This window comes from Ahaetulla prasina, chromosome 2, assembly GCF_028640845.1.
Source record: "Ahaetulla prasina isolate Xishuangbanna chromosome 2, ASM2864084v1, whole genome shotgun sequence".
NCBI classification, from domain to species: Eukaryota; Metazoa; Chordata; class Lepidosauria; order Squamata; family Colubridae; genus Ahaetulla; species Ahaetulla prasina.
In genome coordinates this window covers 10,178,714-10,191,139 of record NC_080540.1, presented here as the reverse complement: position 1 = coordinate 10,191,139, position 12,426 = coordinate 10,178,714, and the positions used below count along the sequence as shown (strand labels likewise).

At 40.1% G+C, this 12,426-nt stretch overlaps 1 long non-coding RNA gene and 1 pseudogene across 6 annotated transcripts; both read right to left on the bottom strand.

Moving 5' to 3' along the window:
• Window positions 1–219: 219 nt before the first annotated feature.
• LOC131193524 (zinc finger protein 850-like) overlaps window positions 220–12,426 on the bottom strand; it is a 37,407-nt pseudogene continuing 25,200 nt past the window's right edge.
• On the bottom strand, window positions 5,203–12,358 carry LOC131193538 (uncharacterized). Of its 6 annotated transcripts, none has more exons than XR_009153934.1 (4): window positions 12,228–12,301; window positions 10,321–10,487; window positions 6,768–6,849; window positions 5,203–5,422 (listed from the first exon to the last, which is right to left on the bottom strand). It is a non-coding gene; the product is annotated as an uncharacterized LOC131193538 (long non-coding RNA). The 6 variants fall into 6 exon arrangements; XR_009153935.1 differs by lacking the exon at window positions 12,228–12,301 and adding an exon at window positions 11,993–12,217; XR_009153930.1 differs by lacking the exon at window positions 10,321–10,487 and having other exon boundaries at window positions 12,228–12,358.

The window sequence follows — 12,426 nt, the reverse complement described above, 5'->3', positions numbered from 1 at the left end:
GAAAATGGCCTTCCCAACCCCCCGGGAGGTCCTCTGGAGGCCGAAAATGGCCCATTTGCCAACTTTTGGTCCTACCCACTCATGCGCGTGACCCTCCCACCCACTCCCTCCTGGCACGTGATGGCAAAAAGGTTAGCCATCACTGTCCTATACCATTTCAGACAAATGGTTTTCTCATCTCTTCTAAAAAGCCTCAATTGATGGAGCACCACTTTTTTTTCCAATAAATTTTTTATTTTATTTTAATACAAACAATCCATCTTCCATTAAACAGTGTGTAAACAGGGTACAAATATCTTGTGTGATAACAAAATTTACAGCCATATTCATTAATATATTTCACTAATCTACTTTTGTTTCTAGCTTTCATATTTATTCTCTAATCATGGGTAAAATAGTTCCCATACAATATTATTTAGTTTGTTCCTTCTCTTTAATTGCAAGTGTTAACCTATTCATTTCTGCACGTTCAAATATTTTCCTAATCACATTCTCATCTGTAGGAATTTCTTCACTTTTCCAATTTTGTACAAATATAATTCTAGCTGCAGTTATTATTACATTTTCTTTACTATAAGCTTCTGGTAAAATCCTCAACAAAAATATTTCGGGTTTCAAATTAATATGTTGTTGTAACATCTTCTCCAATCACATATTTCTGCCCGGTATTTTTTGCCTTCTGTGCATATCCACCACATATAATGAGACCCAGGTGTCTGGGGACATTTCCAACATTTAGCTGATTTATCTTCAAACATCTTTGCCAATCTTGTTGGTGGAAAATGCCCTCTACAAAACATCTTATACAAGTTTTCTTTATATGCGGTTGACGTTGATTTGTAGTTTCTATCCCATAGTTGTTGCCATTTTTCTAATTCTATTGTATAGCCAAATTTTTTTTGCCCATGCTATCATTCTTCACTTGTTCTTCTTCTAATCTGATACCCAATAAATAGCTATAAGTTCCTTTATCACCCTCTCTTCTGTTCCTGTTAATATCTTACCCAATTCTGTCAAATCCATATAAGAACCATATAATTTAGTAACTTTTTCATATCTAGATTGTATTTGCAATTGTATTTGCAAACCTCATCAATCCCTTGATCTTTCAATTCTTGTTTATTTTTGAGCTTACCAGTTTCATTCAGAATGTCTTTATATCTAATGATATTTCCCATACTAGTGATATTAGATGGATATCTGTGCTTCGCTATGAAACTATGTGCTGGGGCTTGATAAATTGACAATTACAGCTTGAAAATTAATGAGTAGTTACAATCAGCCTCTCCTCTCCCCTTGTCTCCCTCAGGCTTGCCACACAGAAACATCTCCTATCCTATCCCCTTCTCTCCCTCAGCCTTGCCCCACAAAATCCTGTCCTATACTAACATCTTCTCTCCCTCAGCCTTGCCCCACAGAATCCTCTCCTATCCTATCCCCTTCTCTCCCTCGCACTTGCCCCACAGAATCCTCCCCTATCCTATCACCTTATCAGAGTTTTGCAGTGACTAGTATTATGAGATAAACCCAGGAGCAAAACACAGCACACAGAACACAGAGCCTTTAGATAATTAACAGTGGTTTATATACAACTAAATATATACATACATATACATGGTAGATACCTTATCATACAGCTACGAACACAAGGAGAGCAATAAGATACACAAGAGAGAGAGATGCCCTCTAATGGTCACCTATATATAGACACCTCTTAAAATGGTAACCATCTTGTGTGGACCCCATCAGTTTTAAACCAGCGATTCCAAATGCTGAATCATTCCCATTGCATCAGCTTTCAGTTGCTTCCACTTACAACCTTCCATCAGCTTACAGCTATTAAATCTACATTCCCTGACACCTCTTCTCTCCCTCAGGCTTTCTAGCCTTCTCTCCCTCAGCCTTACCCGACGGAAGCCTGTCCTATGCTATCTCCTTCTCTCCAGTTATTTTCAAGTTGGAAGGGGGAGTAGAACATCTAACTCATTAGCATCAGTGTGTGTTATAATATAGAAAATACTAATGATCTGATGATCATTTCGAAAAATCCTTTCTTAATGAGCACCTAGAAGCCAAGAGGAACATACGTGGCAAATTTCAAGTTTGTAGGCTTTTACGTTCTGGAGATTTCATGATTATGGCGTGAGTGCTTTTTGCTTTTATATATATATATAGATTTTGATGAACAAGTGCTTCCATTGTTGAAAGCCAAAGTGGTATCTTCAAATAATGCTGTTCTCTAATTTTCTCCCAAACGAACAAAAAAACATTTCTTATATAGTGTCTTTGAAAGTAACCATGTATCCTACTTTCCCCATACCAGACCTGTTGTGCCTCGCCCGCCCTCCTCTCCTCAGCTGGGCCCCTGCCATCTCCTGTTATCTGAGCCAGAGACTGATAGTGAAGAAGAATGGCCTGGCATGCCTCCAGCCCCCAGCCCTGGCACCATGCCCGGACAGACTGAGCAAATAAACCTCCCTCCTACAGCGTGTGAGCACGAAGCCAGCCACGAGCTAGAATTGCCAGCAGCTGAGGATGAACAGACACAGTGGACGGATCCCCGCTTCTGGAGAATGGAGAGGTGACGTCAGCAAAAGGAAGGGAGGGGCAGGCCTGGATAAGTGCTGAGTCATGGAGCCACACTATATAAAGGATCTGCTTTTTGGCATTCCTTGAGTCAGGCAAAGTCTCATCTGGTTGCTGAAGTCACACCTTGGATTCCTGCCTGCCCTGAGAACTCTGACAGGAATTTGGCAAAGCTGCAGAGGCTTCGTGGCCACGCTTGATACAGACTTCCCAGACCCGGCCATCAGAGGAGGAGTGGGACATGACAGGTCCCCTGCAAGGCACAATGGCATTTACATCTGAAATTTTACACTGGTTTTGTCACTATCCCAAACTCCCCAATATATTTGCTATTCATATGGTTTCTTCCACTTGTGTGCCTCATTCTTAACACAATCTGAACAGACGTGCTTAGTGCACTGAATTCCTGGAACTGTTAGGAAAAATGAAAGTGGAAACTCCTCTACTTCTCTTCTTTCGCTTTCTCCTTATATGAGGAACCACAATCTCCAACTATAGTCCGAGTGCTCCAATCTACAAGAGATGCTGGCTGGGGAATTCTGAGGCTGAAAATCTTGGGGCAGGCAAGGAAGAAAAAGGCTGGGACTCTATATGTGGCATTTCTATCATCTCCCATGATAAAAATGCAAAGAATGCTCCCAATATATTTTTACATAATTGCACAATTTCTGCAAAAATAAATATCCCACAACCACTTCTGCTGATGGCCAGATAACCATTACCATACTAATATGTTGCAATTTCTTTTTTTCCCCATCCCATCTAATATCATTAAATATTTGCAAAAAAAATAAAAAATCAGCCCAATACCATTACAAATTCTTTGTAGTCTAATTAAATAGTCAGTTTCTCAGCTGGACTTAAAATGGGACATTAGAAATGAAATTCAAGCCTTCCCTATACTAATCATGTGAGGCCTCAGGTGAATTTTCCTGTGTGCAATAAGAGTGGATTGTTACCTGAAGGACCGTCCACACTTGGGACACTTAAATGGTTTCTCCCCTATGTGTATAAGCATATGATTTAGAAGGTTAAACCTAGTGCTGAGATCTTTCCCACACTCTGGACACTCATAGTTTCTCTCCTGTGTGCGTCCTCTGGTGTTTAACCAGACTGGAAATCTGACTGAAACTTTTCCCACAATCAGGACACCCAAAGGGTTTCTCTCCTGTGTGAATCCTCTGGTGTCTCACCAGGCTGGAATTCTGACTGAAACTTCTCCCACAATCAGGACATTTAAAGGGCTTTTCTCCTGTGTGAGTCCTCTGATGCATCATGAGTTGGGACCTCTGAGTGAAATTTTTACCACAATCAGAACATTCAAAGGGTTTCTCTGCTGTGTGAATCCTCTGGTGGCTAATGAGATTGGAACTCTTACTGCAACTTTTCCCACACTCAGGACATTCAAAGGGTTTCTCTCCTGTATGAATCCTCTGGTGGCTAATAAGGCTGGAATTCTGACTGAAACATTTCCCACAGTCAGGGCATTTAAAGGGTTTCTCTCCTGTGTGAGTCCTCTGGTGTTTCACCAGACTGCAATTCCGACTGAAACTTCTTCCACAGTCAGGACATTCAAAAGGTTTCTCTCCTGTATGAGTCCTCTGGTGTTTCACCAGACTGGAATTCAGATTGAAACGTCTTCCACACTCAGAACATTCAAATGGTTTCTCTTCTGTGTGAATCCTCTCGTGTCTAAGCAGGCTGGAATTGGTACTGAAACTTTTCCCACAATCAGGACATTCAAATGGTTGCTCTCCTGTATGAATCCTCTGGTGTATTACTAGGTAGTAATTTTGACTAAAACTTTTCCCACAATCAAGACATTCAAAGGGTTTCTCTCCCGTGTGAGTTCTCTGATGTTGAACAAGGGTGGAATTACGACTGAAACTTTTCCCACAGTGATGACATTCAAAGGGTTTCTCTCCTGTGTGAGTCCTCTGGTGTTTCACCAGGCTGGAATTGATACTGAAACTTTTCTCACAATCAGGACATTCAAAGGGTTTCTCGCCTGTGTGAGTTCTCTGGTGTATCACTAGGCTGGAATTCTCACTGAAACTTTTCCCACAAACAGGACATTGAAAGGGTTTCTCCCCTGTGTGAGTCCTCTGGTGTTTCCCCAGGCTGGAACTGGTACTGAAACTTTTCTCACAATCAGGACATTCAAAGGGTTTCTCTCCTGTGTGAGTTCTCTGGTGTATCACCAGGCTGGAATTACGACTAAAACTTTTCCCACAAACAGGACATTCGAATGGTTTCTCTCCTGTGTGAGTCCTCTGGTGTGCAACAAGGTCAGAATTCCGACTAAAACTATTCCCACATTCAAGACATTTACAGAGTTTCTCACCTGTGTGAATCATCTGGTGGCTAATAAGGTTGGAATTGGTAGTGAATTTTTTCTCACAATCAGGACATTCAAATGGTTTCTCTCCCGTCTGATTCCTCTGGTGTCTCATGAGCTGGGAATTCTGAGAGAAACCTTTCTCACAATCAGGACATTCAATTTTCTCACAATCAGGACTGTCTGCTCTATGTTGATATCCAATTGACCTTTTCCTCCCAGTAACTTCCAGATATTTCCGTCTTTTACCTAATGGAAGAATAATCTCCCTTGACTTTTCATGTAATGTATGCTTGAATTTCACACTCTTCTTTTCCAAGCTAGAAATCTCTTCCTGATTTTCTCTCGTTTCTCTCTCACTTGCTGAGGAAGGTGAAGAATTGTAGGCTCTGTGAAGGAAATGGAAAATATTTTGATTTCGCGACTAACTTGCTATGCTGTTCAATGTTGCTTGCTATCCTCAGTTGTCCAAAACGCTCTTACTGCCATCCTCTTTGTCTATAAGATTCAAATAAAAATGTATCTTTAATTGTGCATAAAATGGTTGCATAAGATGGAAAAAAAAGAAAAACATTTACATTACAATGAAAAAGCAAACATGCCACAATACTCAAAGAAGCTCTTACATTACTCACAACACATGGAAGACTACCCAGATCCAAGTTTGAATATCCATTCAATGATGAAATTCACTTGTTGACTGGGTCAATCACAAATTCTTAGCAGTGCAAAGGGTTTTTTTCACATACAGTAAAGTGAAAAAGAAACTAAACCCTTTATCATTTCTATGGTTTTACTTATCAGGGTATCATAAATATCAGCAGAACAGAACAGAAGAGAATAACAGAATTGGAAGGGACCTTGCAGGTCTTCTAATCCAGCCTCTGCTCAAGCAGGAGACCCTATATCAGGGATAGTCAACCTTTTTATACCTACCGCCCACTTTCGTATCTCTGTTAGTAGTAAAATTTTCTAACCACCACAGGTTCCACAGTAATGCGCTGTGTATCGTCGTCTGCGCATGCCTCTCGCACATCATGGATTGGGGTTGGGGGGGGCGCCAGCTACCAGCTCTGCTTGTCTGTTACAGCTGGGTGGTTTGGGGGCAGATGCGCGAGCTATTCTGGGACGAGGCTCTTTTGTTTGCGGTTGTACTATAGCGCCATTTAGTTTCACTTACGTAACGTGAACTAATCTTATGCGCGGGCAATACAAATAGGATATTTTCAGAAATTTAAATTGTCACAAGAAATTTTTATGAAAACCTAATGAAAAGGTTTTTAAATAATGCTATGAAAATTTTTTAAAAAGTCAATTAAATTTAAAAAAAAGGAAAGTGCTTCAGTATTGGACAAAAGCCCTACCGCCCACCATGAAAGCTGGAACGCCCACTAGTGGGCGGTAGGGACCAGGTTGACTACCACTGCCCTATGCCATTTTGGACAAGCGGCTACTACGTCTCTTATGAAAAGCTTCCAGTGATGGAGCACCACAACTTCTAAAGGCCAGCCGTTCTGCTGGTTAATTGTTCTCACCGTTAGGAAATTTCTCACTGCTTCCATTTTATAAAGAGGTAAAGTAGCAGCCAAGTACTGCTAATAAAGTGCCCTTGATCAATTGATCATTAGCTAGTATGACTACATCTATAAAAGCTGAAGTTGTAGGAGTTTCCTGGTCTTTGGCATTGAGGTGTGTGTTAACACAATGCCAAAAAACGAGCAATGATCTTAAAGAAGAAATTGTTGCTGCCAATCAATTTGGGAAAGTTTAAACGGCCATTTCTAAACAATTTAAAATCTATCATTCTACAGTGAGGAAGATTATTCATAAGTGGGAAACATACCAGACAGTTGCCAATCTTCCCAGGAATAGACATCCAAGAAAATACACCCAAGGGTCAGACGATGCAACAGCCAGGGAAATTGCTAAAAGACAAAGACTTTTATCTGAGACTCTACAGGTTTCAGTTAGCATGTTAAATGTTAAGATTCATGACAGTGCAATTAGAAAAAGACTGAACAAGTATGGTTTGTGAGGAGAAACCCTCTTCTCTCTGAAAAGGTCATAGCAGCAGGGCTGAGGTTTGCAAAGTTGCATCTGAACAAATCACAGGACTTCTGGAACATTGTCCTTTGCACAGACCAGACCAAAGTGAGATGGTTGGCCATAATGCAGTGACACGTTTGACAAAAACCAAACACAGCATATCAGCACAAACATCTCATACAAACCATCATGCGTAAGCTGGCTAGCTTCGCAACGGGACAGTGTGTCCCGGTGCTCTGGAGAGAACGCCAAAATTCCAGTCGTTTTGGGGGTCCTTTCTGGACCATAGCTGTCCTGGAAGGACAGTGAAGAAAGGAAGCATCGGCCGGTGCAAACAGGGAAGTTGCAAATTTCCTGGAGCGCCAGCATTAGCCTCTGACCCAGTGGCATGGGAAGATAGTCATTAGGAGCTGTCAAAAGCCAGGGCGGCCACATGGAAGATTTGAGCAGGAGTGGTGATTGAACAGAGTATTGTTATCGGGTGAGTGATTGGCCAACTCACAGGTAAGAAGGAAACATTCTTAAAACTTGAAAGAAGTTCCAACCTGAAATTAGTGGCTAATTGGCATGCGGAAACTCAAAGGGAAGGAAAATAAAAAACAAAGAGGAACTTTAAGATCAAAGCCCTAAAAGGAAACGTTCCATCTGGATTTAAAATTGGACTGGGAAGAAATTAAAAATAACAAAAGAAAAAGAAAACTGAAGAAATGTATTTTTAATAAAAGGATTTAATTGAAGAAGAGGAAGTAATTATCTTTGTGGATTAACAAGTGACATTTTGTTGCGGGGATGGGGGGGATTTGTGAATTGGAGAGAGACATCTGCTGGTGGAAAGCATTGCATTACTTAGACCACCTTGGGAAATGACTGGAGGAGTAATTGTTTAAAGAGCTGGGGCACGATTTCAAAAAGGAGTGGAAAGAATAAAGACTCAAATTGGAACAGTTTATATGAACTTTTGAATTGGACATTATTTGGAAAGAAAAAAGAGACATTATATGGACTTGAATTCGAATTATGTATAAGCTAAAGTAATAATTTTAAAAATCCTTTCACTTTAAATTGATAACATGGAGAATTGGGAGTATGAGTATGAGGAACTAAGGGAGATGCTTCAAAAGGTGTGAGAATCACTTAAGGGAAATAAAGAAGCAGAGGAATGGTTAAAATGTAAAAGAAGAGAGGAGAAAGAAAATATGAGTGAGAGACAGGAGGAGCAAGAATACAATGTTGAAAAGGAAATAATTGAAGATAACATAACGATTACACTGGGATTGACAGTGGCAGAATAAAAATGGACAGGGGGAAATATCTCTCAAAGAAGAAGAGAGGAGGAGGAAATGGGAAAAGATTGAGGAGGAAAATTAAAAGAATAAAAATTAGAGAAAGGAGGCAGAAAGGGAGATACAAGAAAAAGAAAAAAGAAGAAAAGAGAATGGGAGAAAGGGAGGAAAACATTAAGAATTGGAATTTTGGAGAGACCGAAAGAAAATGGTTAAAAGGGGAAGAAAAATGGATAGCAGAAAGGAAATTAAAACATCAATAGGTTGATTTAAGGGAAGGATAGTAGTAGTAGAAATTGTATGTAAGAAGTAAATTAGAAGAAATATATAGATTATTGTAAAAGGGAAGTAAGAAAAAATGAAATGAAGTGTATGTAAGAAGCAAAAAAGAAGAAATATACTGTTTAATGTAAAATGGAGAAGTAGATGAAATGTGAAAGATAAAATGGATTATGTTTTGTTGTCTGAGGATGCATGGATTGGAGAGAACTATACTGGATGGTAAAGAAATATGTTTTAAATATTGAAAAAAATAAAGAAATTAATTGAAATTAAGGTATAAAACTGAAGTTAGTAAATGATACAAGAATGAAAAGAAACATATGCAAGAAGTAAAAAAGGAAGAACTATACTGTTTAAGAAAAATAGACCAGCAGATGAAATATGAAAGATAGAATGGTTTATAGGTGAAAATAATTGAAAGCGAGACATAAAATTGATCAAAATTGAAATGTTAGAAAATGATGTATGCTAATGAAAAAGAAAAATAATTATTGAACTGGAAATAAGAATTTAAAAAAAATAAGAGGTGGAAGGTTGAATTAACTAAAAGGTTTTAAGGTAAAAATGGAATAAGTTGAAAGACATTGTTAATAACTAAAAATATATGAGGGGAATCCTGATAAATACACTCAATAAATGGAGGAAAAACCAGGGTTGTCTGGACACCAAAGTGAAAAATACTGAACTGAAAATGAATACAGCAAGAGAGAGAGAGAAGAAGGAGTAGAGAGAAGAAAGGGAGAAGGAGGGAGAGGAAAAGAAAAAAGGAAAGAGGAGAGGAAGAAAGGGAGGGGAAATAAACAATAGGAGAGAAGGTTAGGGAGGAAGACAGGAAGGGGAGAAAGGAAGGGGAAGTAGAGGAGTAGGAGAGGAGGAAAGAAAGTAGGAAGGACAAAAAAGGGGAGGGAGAGGAAAGAGAAAGAGAAGAAAGATTGCTGTAAAACGAAAAAGATGAAATGGAAGAAAGGCAACCCCGATCATGTTTGAATATATCAGGATAAAAACTGAATTATCTAAAAAATAATAAAAGAGAATATATATTCGTAAAAATGGAGAAATTAGAACTTGAGGGCGAAAGAAGATGTGGTTTATATAAACAAGCATAGAAATATTAAGATATGATTAAAAATATGGAAAAAGAACATTTTGGCAGAAATTGTAACTAAGTAAAATGTATTTGGATATGTTAGGTTGTATAAAATATGATATGGTCAATACTCTGTTCATAAAATATGTGGGTGGGTGTGGGTGGGTGGGAAAAAAAATAAAAAAAAATGATTCAAAAAAAATGGCTGGAAAAGAAAAGAATCAAGGTGTTGCCAGGCAATCAAAGTCCAGACTTCAACCCGACTGGCAGGACCTCAAGAGAGTTGTGCGTAAAAAAGCACCCACAAATCTCAATGAACTGAAGCAATGTTGTAATGAAGGGTGAGCCAAAATTCCTCCACAACACTATAACAGACTGATAAAGTCATACAGAAAAGAATTACTTCTAGCTGTTGCTGATAAGATAGTTCTACAAAATATTGAATCATACGATGTTTTACACGTGACTTCTCCGTTTTGACATGACAATATGTAATGTGTTCTTGTTCATCTGCGGTCGCATTTACCAACTTTTAAGAACTTCTAAGGACCAATTGATTTTTACGTCCTGATGTATAAAATCATAGAAATCAAGGAGAGTGTACTTTCTTTTTCACGTGACTGTATATCTGGAAGTCCTGGGGAGAGATTATACATTTGGCGATAGATACATTCAGAGAGAAATAAAAATACACAAACCTACAATATGGAGAAAATCCATGTCTTTCAAGTCTAAAAAACATCTCAAACCTTCTGTGCTATTCTTAACCAGGAATTGGATGAATTGGATGATTGCTCATAGGTTGAGATGTTCAGGCCCCAACAGGCTTCTGAGGCCATGGAAACTTTCACAGGAAACCACCAGCCTGTGGGTTAGGCAAGTGACCAAAATCACAGAAGGCATGCTTGACTATTTTTAGAATTTCTGTATCTTACCTGTCATGTGCCAGCTGCCTCTTACTGTATGTAATGAAGTGAAAGCAAACAAATTATAAGTATCTGCCTAGCACTATGTTCTGGGTTTCTTCCTTCTTAGGAGGGACCCATCTTTATTCAGACCAATAAATGCATTGGCTTATCAACACACACGCTTGGACTGTCTTTTATTTTATCGAGCCACACCTGTCAATCTGCATGGCACTAGATTTACAGATTTGGGGTTTTAACTGATGAAATGATGCCTTTAGCCTCTGCAAGATTTGAAGCACCAGTTTTGCCCATGGAAGCACTGAGCTGCAGTAAGGGCAGAAAATACTTTCCACAACTCCTTTGGTGACATCCCAATTGAAGTAGTCCTCACTTACTGACTGCAATTGGGACTGGCATCTGTGTCACTAAGTGGCCCAATCATGAAGTCACATGACAGTGCCAACTTGCATCTGTTCCTCTGCAGTTCTTAAACAAATCACTGTGGGTTGTTAAAGGCAATTTCACATGACTCTGGCTTCCACCTTTCTGCCGGCATCCCCATTGAGTTTGCTTGTCAGAAGCCAGCTGGGAAGGTCACAAATGGGGATTATGAGTCTGGGATGCTGAAACCATGATATAAAAGTGCATCAGTTGCCAGAATCCGAATTGGTGCAACTCCTTTTCCTGCACCTTCATAATTACATCGGCTTCTATAGTCCCATTGTAACTTGAAAGGCTCAGTGAACCAATGGTAAGTGAGGACTAGCTATGTTTGTCCTTGATCAAGTAGTAGATCCCACCTCTACCCTCCCCCCATTCAATCCCTGCCTTTCCCATAGGTCCTTGATTTTAATCTTTGGTATTAATTTTGTGGGACATCCTCCCACCAAGAATGAAATATTTTGGGGAATGTTAAAAGAGGGAGAATATTGTATTTCCCGAAAGGAGAAATGGAGGGGAAAAAATCTTAACAAAGGCAGAAAGCAGCCCCAACAGCCTCCAACAGATGCTTGAAGTCTTTAGAGGTGGAGATTTTGTGCCCATTTAGAAAGAGCGGGCCAATCTATTCACAAACAAAACACCTTCAGCTCCAGTTGATGGGATTAAGAAGGACTGGACAGGACTTTTAGGACATAATAGGATTAACCCACCACCATTAAAATGGAGCATTTCAATCACACAACCCCAAAGACTGTATAAAGGCCGTCCTATCCCAACCCCATTTTGTCAACAACCTAAAAAAGACCAGAGGCACATCAGTCTGAACTTGTTGCCCTGAGAAATCAGGCCCATAACAGAATAATGGAGTTGGGGGTGACCTTAGAGGTCTTCTAGTCCATCCCCTGTTCTGGCAGGAGACCCTATTCGATTCTGAACAAATGGCTGTCCAATCTCCCCTTAAAACCCTCCAGTGACTGAGCAGCCACAACCTCTGGAGGGAAGCCATTCCCAAAGAACCAACCTTAATTTAAAAGAGACTTTTTCAATCTTCCCACCAGCAGAAAATTCCCGCCACCAGTTTCACAGCCTGCAGCCCCAGTGGGCTTCCATTTGGGGAGGGAAGGAACCTGCAGGAGCAGCAGCAGCAGCAGCTGACCTGCTTCAGCCCAGTTGCTTCTCTGCTTCCAGGCCGTGGAGGGAACCGAACAGCCCGACTTGCTCCCGGACTCTCCTCCCACCTGCTGCCCTCAACTCACCTGCCAGCTGCTGCTTCGATCAGTGGAAGAGCACAAAAGCCGCTCTGCACTCCAACTTCCTCCCATGAGCCATCCGGAAGAGGAAGTTCCTCTGTGCTTCTCCTTTCTTCCATTAGTTTCTTGCAATGCAGTGTTGATGCCTTTCTAGGCACGGATGTTGCCTGTCCGCCATCTAGCGACAGGAGATGGAAAAACACGC